The sequence below is a fragment of the Rattus norvegicus genome, chromosome 9 (genome assembly GCF_021556685.1).
Source record: "Rattus norvegicus strain SHRSP/BbbUtx chromosome 9, alternate assembly SHRSP_T2T, whole genome shotgun sequence".
Classification (NCBI taxonomy): domain Eukaryota; kingdom Metazoa; phylum Chordata; class Mammalia; order Rodentia; family Muridae; genus Rattus; species Rattus norvegicus.
In genome coordinates, this window is record NC_141542.1 from 118,806,301 (window position 1) to 118,824,663 (window position 18,363).

At 42.6% G+C, this 18,363-nt stretch overlaps 1 protein-coding gene and 1 long non-coding RNA gene across 11 annotated transcripts in view; one reads left to right on the forward strand and one right to left on the reverse strand.

Annotated features, from left to right (window-relative positions):
• The window catches only part of Fer (FER tyrosine kinase), a 308,103-nt gene that overhangs the window by 196,741 nt on the left and 92,999 nt on the right, over positions 1–18,363 (forward strand).
• On the reverse strand, positions 9,946–11,296 carry LOC108351980 (uncharacterized). Its single transcript, XR_015629793.1, has 3 exons — positions 10,971–11,296; positions 10,800–10,877; positions 9,946–10,656 (listed from the first exon to the last, which is right to left on the reverse strand). It is a non-coding gene; the product is annotated as an uncharacterized LOC108351980 (long non-coding RNA).

The window sequence follows — 18,363 nt, forward strand, 5'->3', positions numbered from 1 at the left end:
CAGTGTGACTTGTCATCACTGCTGGTGCCACCTGGTACTTGATCCTTTATGTGACTCCTATGTCATCGCCATACTCTTCTCTTGTTAAAAATCTCCCAGTACTCTGCGGTCACGTAGGAGTTAGTGCTTCTCTCTCGGGTGGCTGATACGTGAGTGAGCTGCCAGGGAAGCTTCACGTCTGCACGTCTTTGACTTGTAGCAACAAGCGTGGACAACCACAGGCTGGCAGGGGTGTTTGTTTTCTGGTGTTCTGTCTTCCTGTTGTTGGCAAATGAGCTGAACTTTGACCTTGACAGTTTGCAGTGCTTCATAACCAAACAGGGTATCACTTTCCCTTTCAGTGTGTGCTTCACTTTTTTTTTTTAAATTTATTTTTTTTATTAACTTGAGTATTTCTTATTTACATTTCGAGTGTTATTCCCTTTCCTGGTTTCCGGGCAAACATCCCCCAATCCCTCCTCCTCCCCTTCTTGGTGGGTGTTCCCCTCCCCATCCTCCCCCCATTGCCGCCCTCCCCCCAACAATCACGTTCACTGGGGATTCAGTCTTAGCAGGACCCAGGGCTTCCCCTTCCACTGGTGCTCTTACTAGGATATTCATTGCTTCCTATGAGGTCAGAGTCCAGGAAGATATTTAAAGGAATAGGAAAAGTATGTGATTGATTAAAGCACTTGGAGTAAACAATGCCGTAGGTCCTTTCTCAATGGCCTATGAAATGCTTCTCCTGTTTAGGCTTAGCCTCCTGTTTAACCACACTAGTTTGCTTGCTACTGAAGTCCTCTCGGTATTAACATAACTGTATACCACACATAGACTATCTCTAACTTCGTCAGAATGCCATTGTCTCTATTAGGCGTGCTGTATTTTTTGCATGATCTGTGCACAGAAGAGCATAGTCTAACAACTTAGGAACGATAGAATTGCACATAACTATATGTTCTGTCTATATTTTACTCCATGTAACTTAAAGAACATTTATATATAATTATATAGACTAGGGTGTCTAAACTTACACACACACTGACATCTATGTCGGTGCAGACCGGAGGTCTAGGGTAGTATGAGGTGATGCCAAAGTGCTTAGCTTTGGCAGGTGGGCTGGACTGGAGGAAGTGACGCATTGCCATGGGTAAAAGTTTAGATGCAAGAGTAAGCTGAGAAAAGCCAGAGACAGTTGTGTTCAGTAGCCAGGCAAGTGTTCAGCAGTGCAGGGGCAAGCGAACTCTGCTGTTTTCACACACAGTGAAGGGGACCACCTTCTGGTCAACAGCCTCACTGACTTCCCATGCCACAGCGCTGGCTCATGATGTAACCCTCTGTTAATATAACTTGTGATGTTACCGTCTCATAACCACTCACTGCTCACTGTCCCTGGCCTTGACTGTAAAGCACCCCCTTGTAAAACTCGCGTGGTTTATCTGATCTGGATGTTTAGTTTGCTTTCTTCCCTTGTTATCTGTTTCCTTTCTCCTTTCTCTGTTCTGCAAACATTCCTCAAGCACGTTCCACCTGATGTGTGTGTGCACTTACTTGGAGATGTGATTGAAAACTCAACAGTGTGATCCATTCACCTTGATGCCCACTCTGAAGTCATACGTGTGAAGTCTGGCAAACCTGAGAGGCTAGGAGCTTAAAGGAGCTCACATCTTACCTCGCTGTAGTTAGTGTCTAGAAGGTGAATCTTCGCTGGGTTTCCTCACACCGGTGTCTAAATGTCAGGCCACGCCCTTATCTGGATACTTGTGTGGCTGATCTACTCAGGACGGCTCAGGTATGGGCAGGGTCTGTTCTCTGCACTGCTGGAGGCTCTCAGTTCCGTGTGGTTTGCCAGCTGTGCCTCGGCTCCTTCTTACAGGCTCTGCGTGTCTTCTGTGCACACAGCTGGCATGCCAAATACTTCAAGGACATTGCATTTCTCCAGTCCACACATTGCTTCTCAGCTGGAGAACTGATGTGAGATCAGTTCCCCTTAGATCATATCCCTATCTACACATCAGCCCTGTCATGTGACTGAGCGTGTTTCTGAGAGGCCATCTGATGATTGACATCGTACCCAGGTGTTAGGTTAGGGCAAGTGTAGGACAACATCTTTCAGTCCTGCCCAACACAGTAGATTTTCATAAAGACTAGCTCCATCACAGATTCCAAAACCCTGTTAAGGAGCTTTTCATACAACACTACATTATGTCCATTTATTGATATGCAATTAAAATGTATCTTTGCTCACGCATGTTCTGTAGTATGATAATTGGAAAACATCAGGTCATTAGAACACAGATCTTTCTGCAGTGACATGGTTTATTATACAGTGTCCAAAGAGCACATTCATCAGTATCACAAACAATCTAATTAGAAAAGTAATGGGGCACTCCCAGGCTCATGGTTCCAAAAGCGTGTTTTCTAAAATTGTAAATTTAATCCAAAGACTACTTTATCCATGGCCATAAAATGTATCAGCCTTTTAATTTAAAGAATGAAGCTCACTTCGACTTTTGATAACATCTTCCCTTCTAATGACCATGTTTTTCTTTTACCTTCATTTTGAAAAACTGGCTTAATGGAATGTATTTGATATACAATAAAGAGCATGTATAAAGTATGTACTAATTAACATTTATATAATCCTTTGAAACCTTTCCCACAGAAAGGCCATAAACATGTGTGTCTGTCTCCCTCACCCTCTCATCCTCTCTGGAGTTCTCTGACCTCTCTGCACCATCCCAGTCATCCACTGATCCACTCGCCACCGTCCTGTTAGCTAACATTCCTTAAACCAGTGTGTGCACGGAGGTCTTGTGCTTAGTGTAATTGAATGAGGTTAGTCAACTTTCCTATTTTATTTTATCTAGTGTACAAAGTGATGGGTTTTGATGGGGCATTGCCATCCAAGTCCAGTACCTTGCCTATTGTCCGCACTCTCCTGTGATTCCCCAGCCTTTCCCACCTTCACCGGCATTCTCCTCAAATAGGGTTTCTTCTGCATCCCTGGGTGTGTACTCATGTGTGCATGTGTGTACGTGTGTGTAGCCAATTGTAAATTCTGCATGTGAGGAATAAACGTGTGATACTGTCTCTGTCCCTTGTATAGCCACCCAGTTCTTCTGCTCCTTTCCTTTTCTGCTTCCCTGTAATCCACGCCTTAAAGATATCAGAATCTGTTCCTCTTTATCGCTGGGTAGAATCTCATTTGGTGACTGTACCATAATTTATCTAAGTTTGCTTTTGATAGACTTGTAGGTTGTTTCATCTTAAGGCTAATTATAAATTAATTTCCTTTAACATTCATGCACATGCTTTCGTATTATAATGCACTTTTCTTTTTCCTGGAATGCACAGTGAAATGGATGGATCATAGGATATTTATGTGTAAATTTTGAGAAATTACCAAATTGTTTTGTAGAGTGGCCATAGTATTTTATATTTTATTCAACGTGTTATGAGAGTTCTGTACCCTCCCCCAATGCCTGCTTTCTTTTCTTAAGCCTATACTAATATTTATAGAGAAGTACTTTGTTATGTGTTTTGTTTGTTTGGACCGGGTCTCAACTATGTAGACCAGGCTATCCTTGAATTCTTAGGTCAGCTTGCCTCTGTCCTTAACGGACACTGCCACACCTGGCTTTTTTATGGTTTTAACTTCCTTTCTTGGCTGCATAAAAGTGCAGAGTGTCTTGTATGTGTGTTCAAGTGGGAAAGTTTTAGAACTTCTTTGGTGTCTTTATAATCATTGACTACTTTTTTTTTAAATTGGATCACTTGCTTTTTGATTCTTTCGCACTTTATGTGGATATCTATTCTTTTTCTCTCACAGCCCTATTATTTTCTTCTGTGTTTTTGGGAGAACTGATGTGTTTAATTTTGATGAAATTTAATGGATCTTTTATGGATTTTATGGATTTTAATGGTCTTTTATGGATCGTGCTTTTGGTAGTATTTCTAAGATATAAAATGGTTTATAAAGAATTCATATAATTCAATAGAGGAAAAACAATTTTAATCAAAGAGGGCAAAATAGATATTCATTTTATAAAGGTATAAAATAGCTAACAAGTATATAAAAAGATGTTTACGATATTAACCATCCTTTATCAAAACTACTTTAAGTCATAGGTTAGCATAGATAGCCTCAAAGGATCCCTGATGTCTGCAGAACTTTAAAGACTCAGTAGCTTTGTTCCTGGAGGTATCTATAAGTCATTATGTTAATCCTGGGGAGGTTCCCAAAGAAATTACAGAGGACTGCATATGGTCCAGTAGTCTTTCTCACAGCGTAACACAAAGTAAAGGAGTCCCTCACTTCCCAGTGCTAACCTCCCTGTTCACAACAGCAAAGGACCAGATAGGAGCAGAACTTGATTGCACAGAGGAAGGAGCTGACACAACCGGGCACATGGATGACCTCCTCTGTTCCTTTTGGCACATCCTGTGGAGGCACATCCTGACAGGAAACCAGTGTGGAGCAAGCATTTGTCCTGGTTAGGAATAAAGGAAGAGAGGCAGGGCTCCTGGTGTCCTTTCCAAGCTCTGCCCTAGTCTGCTGACCTCCCTCACTGGACAGGCTGCTTCACCTGTCCAGCCTTCCACTACCTCCCAGTGGTACCCGAGTGGAGCCCGGACCAGATACAGGGGCCGAGGAGCACATTTCTTTCTTTCTTTCTTTCTTTCTTTTTTATTAACTTGAGTATTTCTTATTTACATTTCGAATGTTATTCCCTTTCCCAGTTTCCGGGCAAACATCCCCCTCCCCCCTCCCCTTCCTTATGGGTGTCCCTCTCCCAACCCTCCCCCCATTGCCGCCCTCCCCCCATAGTCTAGTTCACTGGGGGTTCAGTCTTAGCAGGACCCAGGGCTTCCCCTTCCACTGGTGCTCTTACTAGGATATTCATTGCTACCTATGAGGTCAGAGTCCAGGGTCAGTCCATGTATAGTCTTTAGGTAGTGGCTTAGTCCCTGGAAGCTCTGGTTGCTTAGCACTGTTGTACATATGGGGTCTCGAGCCCCTTCAAGCTCTTCCAGTTCTTTCTCTGATTCCTTCAACGGGGGTTCTATTCTCAGTTCAGTGGTTTGCTGCTGGCATTCGCCTCTGTATTTGCTGTATTCTGGCTGTGCCTCTCAGGAGCGATCTACATCCGGCTCCTGTCGGTCTGCACTTCTTTGCTTCATCCATCTTGTCTAATTGGGTTGCTGTATATGTATGGGCCACATGTGGGGCAGGCTCTGAATGGGTGTTCCTTCTGTCTCTGTTTTAATCTTTGCCTCTCTATTCCCTGCCAAGGGTATTCTTGTTCCCCTTTTAAAGAAGGAGTGAGGAGGAGCACATTTCTGCTCCTGACCATAGGAAACATAATTGTCACCTTCTCGTTTACATATTTTAAACTTCTTATAATGTATTCAAACTAGTTCAAAATAATATCATTGTGTCCCTTTTTTTAAATAAAATTCCACAATGAAGAGACAGGTAGTGTTTGTTCTTATATGATTAGGACAGTAATATATTTAATACGTTTGCCAAATATTTTGCAGCTGATAGCGTTTTGCCTGACATTGCCATTTATTGTGTAATCGGCAAAGATTTAAAATTCTCCTGCCCTCCTCAGATAAGTAAGCTCTCTGGAATCATAAACCCAAAATATATTTTGTACCAAACTGATGTTTGAGAGATGAAGTATTTGAGGATTCCAGTGCAGCGTGAATACTCTGAGCAGAAGATGTCTTGCTTCCCATCATCCCTCGAACTAGGAATTCTTTACCCTCTGGCTTCCTGACTGTTGGCTAAATAAAACCAAAAGGAAGTTCTAGGCAGTGGGACGTCATCACCAGAGCAGGACAACTTTAGAACCCCTGATTCTGCAAATGGAGACAGGGGTTGTTTTGTTTTTGACAGAAGACAGACTTAGGGAGTGTTAAGAGTCCAGGACACTGTTACTGTCTTGACTGTGGTTAGCTTAGATGGTACAGTGGGCAGCAGCCTGCACTCAGGGAACCACCAACCACAGTGACAGAAGGGCTCGAAGGCTGGCAGTCTCCACTCTGTTCTCACTAGAATCTGGCAAGTATCCCTTCTTTCGAGCTCATGTCTCCATAGAAGGGATTTCATGCTGGTTCTCGGATCACACATAGGTACATGGCCTTTGACAAACCCACAAAGGTAAGTGAACTTAAAAATGAACTTAAAAGCTTTGAAACTCTTAGGATTATTGCAGGGTTTATGTGGGTTTTAGACATTGTGAAAATATATCTCACCTTAATAGTGTGATTTAAAAGAGAAAATCAAGTTTATACGGTCTATACTGTCTGAATATTTGGGGTTAGGAGTTCAGACACGGTTATTAATATCCATCAGAGCATCCAGGAAAAATCTTTCAGTTACCAGAATTGTTTTTTTTTTTAATAATTCTACTCTAATTCCTGAAGTCAGGTTTCATTATGTTTTTGCCAAAAGAGTAATTGTGTTAAAAAGTAAGCATTTACTCTTCTTCGTTTTGACAGCTAATGTTTTCATTTGACTTTACCAGTCTGGGCGTCAGTCATGTGGCCTCAGAGCGCTGAAGTGTACACTGTCCAGTCACGGCATTGGCAGCAGCAGGTCACATGGTAATAGGGTGCCTTCGTTTGGGCGCTGGGTCCTGCTCACCATTTGATTCTTCCCAGAGAAATGGCAAACACAGCTGGCAAAGGACTAAGGACGGTGGTTCCTGGCTCACTAAAAGAAGCCTTAAAATACGAATTGTCGTCTTTCCTATATCACTCCACCGTAGTCAGTGTTGAAGTCAAGAAAAAGGACAGGAAAGTAATTCTCAAAGTAATGTTTATACAAAATGGTACTTGGTATAGCTGGTTTAATTTTTTGTTAGTTTTTGCTTTTTGGTTTTGACACATGCAGCCCTGGCTGTCTTGGAACTTGCCTCACTCTGTAAACTAGTATGGTCTTGAACTCACAGAAATCTGCCTGCCTCTGCCTCAAGTGCATGAGCCGCCACTGCCGTGCACTTCTGTAGCTGTGCTGAGGTAGGGTTTCTCCCTTGTAGCCTTAACAAGCCAAAAGCTTACCTTCTAGAATAGGCTGGCCTCATGGCACATGCCTGTCTCTGCCTTGAGGGTGCTAGGATTACAAGTACGAGCTGCCATATCTGTTTGAAGTCTAAAATATTACAAATAAACAAAAACCCCAATTCTACAGAACTTAAGTTTTTTGTATATGGTAGAACAACTTTAATATGATCTAAATTTATAGAATTATAAACTGGAACACTAAGGACTTCAATTTGAGAGACTAAATGTTTCTTTTGTTAGCTGATTTTGTAAATTACATATTTGCCTGAATTTTATAATTCGAGTAGGAGTGTGCACACTTGCCATTATTAATGTCACAGTTGACACTTTCAACTTCAGAAAGATGGCATCGTTTAGCTTGTATCTTTGCAGCTCCATTTGCTGCTAAGCAGCCTAACACGACCATGACTGAAGTAGTTGAAAGTGGCCAGCTTTGAGAGACAGCAGCCCTAATGTACCACTCATCGTCAGTAACCTGCTGGCACCCCCCACCTCTGCCTTGTTCTTGATTCCACCGCTCCCTTGTAGTGGCCATGCACTGCCCATTAGTAGGTGTCACTCTCCAGAGGTTGAGTTAATGTCACAGACATCATCCAGAAGAAAAGCACTGCAGGTCTGGGAAAGGTTCCAGAAGCCAGTGCTGGGGTGTCGCTGTGAGCACTGAGCTCTGCAGGGCCTGAGGCAGGGCCTTCTGGGTCGTGTGCGTCTGCATTGCACTGCACCTGTGCGTGCTATCTCCGTGGTGTGCTTGTGAGCAAGAAGTGGGGGGGGGGGGCTGGCGCACTCGCAGTGAGCAGCATGATGTGTTCTCTGTCTGCTCCTGCTCTGAGCGCCTGTTTGCTAAATGCCTCCTTAATGGTTCTTGAAGGTCCTTGATAAAGGACAGTGTAGGAGTTATGACTGTGTGTGCGTCCTTCCACACAAATAAGCATTCCTCAGTTCTCTGATGACTTTTGTCGTTTTTTATGTGTCCGTGATTATATTTGCAAAAGTCCGAGACTTGTCAGAGAGAAAGTTTAAAATAATATTTTCAATGATAAGGAAAATTGCTTTATTATTGCCAATCCTTTGAAAATAGAACTAATAAGTTTTGGTGAAAATAGCTGTTCATATTAAAATGGTTTATTTTGCCATTTTCCCCAAGTAATCTATGCAGCACATATCAGTCTGGGAATTTCTATTACTAGAATTGTACGAAACGGTTACTGAGGCTTTGGGAAGCTGGTAAAATTAGAATCTCTAAACTCAGTTGACAGAAGGGGTTTCTAATGCACACTACATTCATACATATTACGTATGTGTGTATATGTCTGTGTGTCTGTGTGTGTATTATGTATGCATGTATACTCTTGGATTTTTGCTGTCACTGAAATATTGCAGGTCCTTAGGTGCTGTTATGTGAACACCAGAAAAAGGTCTTTTGTCAGTATTAGCCTAAGGTATCAGAATACTGCTTGTCCTTACAGTTTTTAATATTGTAATTTTTATTTAAAATTAAAAACTCAAACACGTGTGAATAGAGGAAGCTGTCTGTTCATCTAGGTCCAGCCCTACCCAAGAGTGTGGGATAATGGCCCTCCAAGATAATAGCATGCACTGACAGGAAAGCTTGTCCAACCTGGGGAGGGGACTGGCAAGTGCAGTGAGCACTCAGAGGTGGGAGGCCTCCTATGGAGACCATTTCCTTTCTTGATGGGTCCTCTTGGGGTTAGCTGCTTTACCTGTCAACAGAAGTGGCCACCTGGCAGGACATTGAAATGATGTGAATGTTCTGGTCCCTATGTGTTAGCGTGCTCATGAAGCACGACTAGCCTCACCTGGTGTGACCAGGGGAATGTAGGTCTCATAGCTCCTAACAGTCCTGCCTGTGCGAAGCATCAGCTAGATCCAGTGCTTTTGCTGGTGTATTCTTAGCACTTCTGAGGCCTTGGGCTGGTGGGCTGGTAAGCAGGGAGCGTCCCCTCCGCCCTCTGTTTGCAGTCCTGTAAGATAGTGTCTGTATTCAGAACCTACATCCTAGAAAATTGTAATCATCTCAGTTTGTCAGAGACATGCACCTTCTATATTAATATTTATCGAGGTCAGAGGCTGAACTCAGAAATAGCAGTGTTCTTTCAGTTGGGTATTATTGAAATGTTCTTAGAACTAGGTGCTCTGTTGGTCTTTCTGTCATCTTCACAGAAAGTTATTGAACGTTGATGGTGGCAGATGTGGAAGGTACCTTAGCCAGAAGAAACCTGACCAAAAAGCCTTCTACACAAAAGGGCAGGAGATAGGCCACATGTCAGATTCAGCCCATGTAAACATCACAGACTGCTCAAACCAATGTACAGCCTCACTCTGATCTTCAAAGTTTGGCTTCTGAACCCCATTCCTTTTGTACCTCATCCCTACCCTACCCCACGGCTGATGCTCCAGTATCCAGGGCTGGCTGCCTCACTGCTGATGCTTGCCTCTTCTCTGCATGTGTTGTGCTTTCCAAATTGTTGGTGAAGTCTTCTAAGTGACTTTGTCTTTAACGTGCTATTTGCTATGCACAAGTGCATGGATTTTTATTTTTCTGTTGACTTATAAATTAGGGAAGAACTCCCCATGTCCTACAATTAGTACCTGCAGTGTTCTTTCGCCATCTGTGATAGGATAAACTCCCTAATATGAAGCTTTGTGAAGCTTTTCTTATATCTCCAAACGTGCTTTTTTACAATACACATGACAGTTGTCTAAATAATCATTGAAATTATTTACTTCTGTCAAAAATCATTATTTCTCTTTATAAATAGAAAGTGAGGATACAATACAGTGGAGTTTATTATCCTTTTATAATATTCTATGTTCACATCATGGTATTTAATCAAAACCAGTCAGTTTTAATTAAAGACAACCCCAAGAAATACAGTGATAATTTTTTATTTGAAATTCTTGTATCATCCTCTATTGTACTGACTTTGATGTTCAGTAATGCACTCCTTTTAAAAAGACTTTTCACCCTTTATAAATCTATTGTTCTCAGATGTAAGCCAGTTATTTCAAACAGTGAACAGACATATTTTAACAATCACACATTTATTACTTAAATTTTACTTAAAACTAAAATCTGAAAGTGCTGCTTGGGGAGCCGCTGATGTTTCAGGGCCACAGACACGTCTGTGAGAAGATGACATTTACCTTGAGAGTGAATGTTCTTTAACTTCGACAGAGCCAGGGAGCACGTGGTTGACATGTACAGAATATGTGTGAGGTACACAACGGACCTTTGTGTTGAGGAGGAAGAGGAGGAGGGGGGAAGAGGAGGAAGATGAGGAAGAGGAGGAAGAAGAGGAAGAAGAGAAGGAGGAAGAGGAGGAGGAGGGCAGCTAAGCAGAGTAAGGCTGCAGAGACCTGCTGGGGACAAGATTGGAAGGGCACACAGGATGGGAAGGTCTGTAGCCTGCAGTCAGGAACGGTTGGCTTGTCTTCCCAGTGCGGTGTGTTTCAGGTAGTGGAGTGACGACTGTCTACAGTGGAAGCCTGTTTTCAGTCACTGATACTGCTCTCCTTGGCGTGGTCTCTCTTCCTGGTGACTGCTGCTCTCACAGGATTCCCATGGGATTTTGTGTTTGCAATCTATAAATGGGAACATTTGATTCTTTCAACATTTTAAATATCAATGACAACTTACCTTGAAATCTTTCTTGCCTTTGATATTTTGTTGTCACTTGCCAAAATGTCATAGAGATTTTATTCATAAGTAAATGAAAAAAACTTACATTGGGGCTCACAGTTCCAAAGGGTGTGGCATGGTGGTAGGCATGATGCTGGACCAGCACTTGAGAGCTTACATCTATCTGATCCACAGTAGGAGGCAGAAAGAGAGGTAACCAGAAATGTTCCTGGTTTTTAAAACCTCGAAGTCCCCCTCCCCCCACCCAGTGACTCACCTCCTCTACAGACCAACTTCCAACTCCTTCCAAACAGTTCCACTCATTTAGAACCTAGCATTCAAATATATTCATCTGTGGGGGCCATTCTCATTCACACTACCAGATTCCACCCCCCCCCCCATGGACTTGTAGCGATATCGTAAGATAGAACTCATTCAGTCCAGCAGCAAAAGTTTCCATATGTCTTTCACAGCTTCAACACTGTTTGGAAGTCCCAAGTCTCATCTGTGATTCAATCTCTTAACTTTAACCACCTGTAAAATCAAAAAACAAACTGCATACTTCTCACTCACACAACAGGCACAGCTTATCCAGCACTTGAAGGGAGGAGAAGCGGAAGAGTGAGGAGTGCTGGCTCCGTAGCAAGACCAAAGCTCGGCAGAGCTCCACATCCGCTTCCAGCTTTGCTGACCGCAGCACACTTTTGCCAGTGGAAACATGACTGCTCTGACTTGGAGCGGCTCTCAGTTCCCACTTTGCTGCTCACAGCCGTACAGCTTTGTAAGTGATGAAGCGACGTGTGCAGTGTGAGTCAGCTGCACACACTCGAGATTCACCTTGCAGTTGTTACTGTTGCATAAATAATGAGTCCTGGGCACAGTGTTTCAGGTCAAGCTACAGTCATCTGAGAGAAGGCATCCTCCATTGGGAAAGTGCTCCCATAAGCTCCAGCTGTAGGGCATTGCCTTAATTACTGATTGATGGGGAAGGGCCCAGCCCACTGTGGGTGGAGGCACCCATGGGCTGGTTGTGCTGGGTTCTTAAGAAAGCAGGCTGGCAGAAAGTATGAACAGCAAGCCAGCAAGCAGCACCCTCCACAGCCTCTGCATCAGCTCCTGCCTCCAGCTTCCTGCCCTGTGTGAGTTCTTTCCTTGGTTTCCCTCAGTGGACTCTGATTCAAGATGTGTAAGCCAAATAAAACCTTTCTCCCCCAAGTTGCTTTTGGTCCTGGTGTTTGAAATGCTATGTTTACAAAGCATTTGAACGTAGATTGTTGAGGTAGGATTCTAAGTAGCTATAAACTGTCTGAGAACTCTATTTCCTCTCACTTTGGCATGCTCAACCAGGGCCTGCTGCCCATGTGCAGTCAAGGATCTGAGTGTGGTGCAGCCCCCTTGTAGGCCCTAATTAAAACACAGTGAGGAGATCGTGGCATCTCTGTGCCACTCAGTTTCAGTTCTCTAGCCTCATCTTTGAAGATGATAATGTCATATCACAGTGTCAAAGGTCAGACACTCCTGTCACAGTATTAATAACAATTAAATTTTTATTTAGCAGGATGCTGTTAATCATGTCAGTATGCTTGCAATTATGAACATTTTCGATTCTTCTGGAAAATTGCATACACGTAAACAAAGTAGAATTACAAGTAGCAGCTTCTGTGGACTATATTTCAGGAAATGCTGCTAGAAATATAGGAGACAGTGTGTTTCTGAAATATAAAATATGCATAAGAAGAATGGACTGGGAGACAGATAGTCCAGTCAGGATCACAGGTGATGCACTCAGCTACAGCAGGAAATGGTCAAGGCTAGAAGACCAATAGGCAGCAGTGGGTGAAGGGAGCTGAAAGCTCTCAAAAAGCAGGGGGAATGGAGTAGCAATTCCTGAAATGTGCTGGGCGTGGCAAACCAGAGTGTGAGTGAAAGGGTCAGACAATAAAACATTTGGGTGAACTCTCCTGGCCCCTGTTACTGAAGGTAAAACTATAAGTGACTTCTTTTCAGTAGTTGAGGTGGGAATGGTTAAGCTCTGATGACTAGTATCTGAGTCCAGTCTGTGTGTGGGAGCATTACGGAGAAAATGAAGGCCGCACTGCCAGAGAGGGAGCTGTGAACACCAGTGATCTTACAGAACACGTTAGAGAGCAGTGGCAGGCAAAGAAAGCATTTGAGAGTACGGTGGGACGTTGGGCAGCCGGTCCACATCCTTTCCTTTGTAGATGCCTAATGATCCCTTTTCATACAGCACAGAGACCTTTCGTCTTCCCTTGTAGTTCATGAGGAGTTGTGCCAAGCGATTGTGTGGCTGATTGTGTGTATTTTCCCTTAGAAGAGAGATACAGCTCTGGAAATATTAATGGCAGGAAACTTAGGAAATTTAATGTTTCCTATAAAGAGCAAAATAATAGCTTCGAAGGGCAGTGTTGTTGTGAGCCTGTGTTTTACTGATAAGAGCCCAGAAGCACGGCTGCTAGAGAAGAAGACACCTTTCGTGTGGAATGTAGGAAAGAGGAAAGCATTGACAGAGGTTTCAGCACAGAGAGTTAGCATCGGGATTAGAAGGCTGCTGTGCTCACCGCTCTACCAGTGCCGTACTACAAGGACTAGGATTTAGAATAAGACAGGGAGTAGAAAAAAGTAGAATATTTAAAATATATTCTTTTTTTATATGGTATAGAAAACAAAACAAACTTAAAGCCGTGAGGACTACGTTGGAATTTCAAGCATTTCAGTGAAGGAAGACATGTTGGAGATTAGTAGTTTCTTTATAACACAAGTATGGTCCCAGTTCTCCTTGAGAACCCATGAATAGTTGGAGCCAGGTTCCCTTAGCATACACGTCTACAGATACTCAAATCGCTGAGCATACACGTCTACAGACACTCAAGTCTCTGAGCATACACGTCTACAGACACTCAAGTCTCTGAGCAGACATGTCTATAGATACTCAAATCGCTGAGCATACACGTCTATAGACATTCAAATCACTGAGCATACACGTCTACAGACACTCAAATCACTGAGCATACACGTCTACAGACACTCAAGTCGCTGAGCATACATGTCTATAGATACTCAAATCGCTGAGCATACACATCTATAGACATTCAAATCACTGAGCATACACGTCTACAGACACTCAAGTCGCTGAGCAGACATGTCTATAGATATTCAAGTCACTGAGCATACACGTCTATAGACACTCAAATCACTGAGCATACACGTCTACAGACACTCAAGTCGCTGAGCATACTCGTCTACAGATACTCAAATCGCTGAGCATACACGTCTATAGACACTCAAATCACTTACCCTAAAAAGGTGCAGTGTTTGCATATCATAACATGTGCAATCCTCTTAATCAATTTAAATATTAATTGCCTACAGTACCCTAATATAATGTTAACATATATTATAGTTATGTAGTACCTTTTGGAGGCTAAGAAGAACATGCTTAGTACAAATACATATTGTTAAATATATTGTCAGTTCACAGATGGTTGAATCCTTTGCATGCAGAACCTTAGACACAAGAGCTAATAGAATTTAGTTTGTTTCATGTACTTTTAGTGTGGCTCAGAACATACATTGAAATTTTTATATAACATTGACAAATACTTATCAGATACTCAGTTTATGGTTCCTTTGACTGAGGTTCTATTTACCATAAATTCTAAAGTATATTTTCTGTGTGACTATATCCCATTAATACACTGAATATCAGTTAAGATGGTTTTCAAACTTTACCCTCGCCTTTGCCTTGGTGGATTCTCTCTGCTGCAGGTTCCAGTGCAGGAGACTGCCTTTAGCTGGCATTTGTTTGACTCTCCCATAGGTGGAACTCCTCAGTCTCGTTTTCATGATCTTGACAGTTTGAAGGAAAGCTACTTACCTGAGTGTCCAAAAATGTTTTCCCATGATTCACCTGATCTTACTGGGTGATGGAAAAGTACCACACAGGCTAAATTCAAGTTGCATGACATTTGCAGGCAGCAGTCGGTGACAGCACACGATGTCCCTGGTGTGTCAGGTGGACCTGACTGACTATACAAGCCACACTTTTCTCTTATCACTCCTGTTGCCCTTGAGAATGTATCAAGACCCTAGAAAAGGAATTACTTTAAAATATACCATGTCTTTGGGGCTGGAGACTGCTCAGTGGTTAAGAACATTTGTTCCTCTTGCAGAGAGCTGGGGTACAGTTCCCAGCACCAGCATGAGGATTCAGAAAATATGTAACTCCAGTTCCCAGGGGTCCAACACTCTTTTCTAATCTCTTCAGGCACTAGGCACATACTTATATGCAGGCAAAACATTCATAGACATAAAATAAAATTTAAAAAATTTTTAAAATATACATGCCTTATTTTAGAGTCTGTAACAATATGTAGACCTATCTTTTTTTTTTTTTTTTCGGAGCTGGGGACTGAACCCAGGGCCTTGCGCTTGCTAGGCAAGTGCTCTACCACTGAGCTAAATCCCCAACCCCAGACCTGTCTTTTTAAAGCCGTTTAAAAATATAGATTTTTTTTTATTTCTTCCCATTAAAAACCAGAAAGTTGTAAAAAAGAGAATTAGGGGATTTTTTTAAAAATTATGTTTCACTAATGACATAAAGTATTTACAAAAGGCATATTTAATAAAAATGTACAGCTGTCATATGTGCAAAGGTAATACGGAAAGTTAACTTTTGAATTGGGAACCTGGGAAAATAGAACTTAGCTGTGGAAATCTTCACAGAACGTGGTGGCATGATTCTGTCCACATGAGTGGTATGTCCCTTCTGAGCTTGTGTCACCTGGCCTCCTCTTAGCATCTAAAGTATCAGTTTTGAATGTGTCGCTTGTGTTACAAACTGAATTCTTCATGAATGGCGTGAGTGACAGATACTTAAGGTTCACATCACATTTCCTTGTCACTAAGTTCAAGATTAAATATTTACTTGATGGTTACAATTTAAGTAATGTTTAATTGTCTTAACAATTTAAATGTCACTACACATTTTGGAGAACATGTTTACACTTAACAGCCTGTTCCGCTTTCTGACATGCTTGCCTGGCATTCTGCTTCCCACGTGTAATAAACAGGGCCTTTCTGTTCTATACTGGAGAATGGACACAGTACAGTGTTTGCAGGTTGCCCTGTATTTAGAGGACAGCCTGAAGTATTGCTCAGAGAAATCAGTGCTCCGAGGTCCTGAGTGTTCCCAGGACTTGGAACTTTCATAATTGTGGTGTTTTCTTTTTGTTGTTATTGTTAAAACAAATTCACATAAATGAAAACTTGTATTTCACCAAGTGCGACCAGAAGAGTAATAAGGCCAAGGTGTTGCCGTATGGTTCATAGTGGTCGTGAGTGCTTCCTCCAGGCCACAGTGGTGGCGAGTACTGGTGAGGGTTCACAGTGATCATTAGTACTGCTTTGTTCTACCTTCACAGACCACCCGCCAACTCAGCAAACAGTCTGTAAGAGAACTCTACAGAGGGTGGATGGAAACCCCTGTACGAATTACCAAGGTTGTTATAACAAAGCCATGCTGACTACAGGTTTAAGTCAGCACAAATATGGCCTCGGGTCTAGGAGCAAACATGTGATACAGTCAAGGCTGGTCTCTTCAGGAGAGCCACAGGGGACCCCTTCCTTGCGTCTACTTAGTTTTGCTCCAACCATGACGTTTCTTAATTGGCTGCCTTGTCATTTACACCTTGGTCTCTCTGGTCACATTACTGCTTTCTTCCCTGAAGCTCTCTCTGTCTTTGAATTCTAATCTTTTTCCTGTAAATCAAAGCAGTCATTGATAATAGGATTTACTCTATGATGATATGACAGTTACATCTGCAAAGATAATGTTCCCAAGTAAGACAGTTTTTTGAAACCCGAGATAAACATTGATACTTTAGGAGAAGTAGTAGTAGATCCTGTAATTTTCACTTTACACTGGAAATTCACTCCAGAAGGTGTCAGTGTATCTGCTGGGTCTGTGATACTTTGAAGTTACCTAAGGATAAGAATGAGCAGTAGGGAGAGGAAGCAGCAGAGTTATGGCCACAGGCCCCATAGGACGCATTGGGAATTGTTGATCAGCACACTACTCAGAATGTGTAAAGAACTGAGCATCACAAAAAGCAAGTCATCCCCTTTAAATGGGCACCTAGACGACATTGGTACCTCTCAACCATCATATCCAAATGGGCAGCTGTACAGTAAATAATACTATAGTAAAAGGTGATCAAGCACCTCACTGTGCCACTCCTGCTACTCTCTGTCCCCAGCAGTCTCTCCGCCTCCATGGCTAACCCCACATTGGCTCCGGCAACACTCTGGGCCTTGTGGCAGCCACCCTCTTGCGACTCTCTGTTGTGAACTCTGTTCACAACCCCAGCATCCTCCCCCTGTGTGGTTATAGTCACAACTCCCAGTAACCTGTTAAAATCAAAACTCTAGAAGCTAGTAATTTATCAGTCAGATATATATCAGTAAATTCTCACTCCACAAAATGTCCACACAATGAACTCAGAGCCAATTCATATTGATATAAACTGCCTACCTAGATAAGACAAATTATCCTATAATTATCTATTCCTTATATGATTTTCATACTTACCTGTGGCTATTTAAAGCCACGCGGGGTGGTTCATTCTTCTCCTCCTCCATCTTCATTTCTTCCCTCTTCTCTCTCTCCCCTCTTTAAAACCCACCTTACTTCTTCACTGTGCAATCACAGCCCGTAATGTCTCAGCCCGTAAGTCAGAACCAACCCTTAACTGTGGGAACTTCTCAAAAACTGAAGGAAAAAAGAACTACATAGAACTACCTTGTGGCTTACCCTTCTAGCACTGGGCATGTGTTCAGAGAAAAGTGTGTGTGTGTTCTGGGGATGTCTGCACTCCCTGACTGAGGCGAAGTTCATACACACCAAGAGATGTACTCAACTGAGGTGTCGTTCATTAATCAATAACATCAATAACTGTATAAAGATAGTGTGAGATGTGCATTCCCGGAAGCATTAGGTTATCAAACAAAGAGATGAAATCCTGGCATTTGCAGAATGGAAAGGAGTAGAATGGTAGGACAGCATGACACTCCTCCTTGAAAGTGCAAGTAAAGAATGGAAGAATAGTCAAGCGGCCAATCTCTGAGGAATAAAAATGGATGATTTCTTAGTACCTATCTGAGTAAATCTCTAAGCACGGAGTAAAATAGCCATTTCATCAAAGATTCACACATTCTTTGACTATTTTATAAGCACTGTGAACTGGATAGTTTCTGTGAGCTTGACACAAGGTAAAGCCATGGAAGGAACCTCAGTTAGGAACATGTTTCTAGGGGCTGGGGATTTAACTCAGTGGTAGAGCGCTTGCCTAGGAAGCGCAAGGCCCTGGGTTCGGTCCCCAGCCCCGAAAAAAAAAAAAAAGAACCCCCCCCCAAGAACATGTTTCTATGTTTGTGCTAGAGACAAATCTATAGCACATTTTTTTTAATTAGTGATGAACTGGGAGAGGGCCCAGCCCATTGTGGGTGGGGCCATTCCTGGGCTGGTGGTTCTGGGTGCTGTAAGAAAATAGGCTGAGTACACCACAACCCTCCAGGGTCTCTGTGTTAGCTCCTGTCCAGGTTCCTATTCTGTTTACGTTCCTGTTTTGATTTCCTTTGATGATGAACTGGGA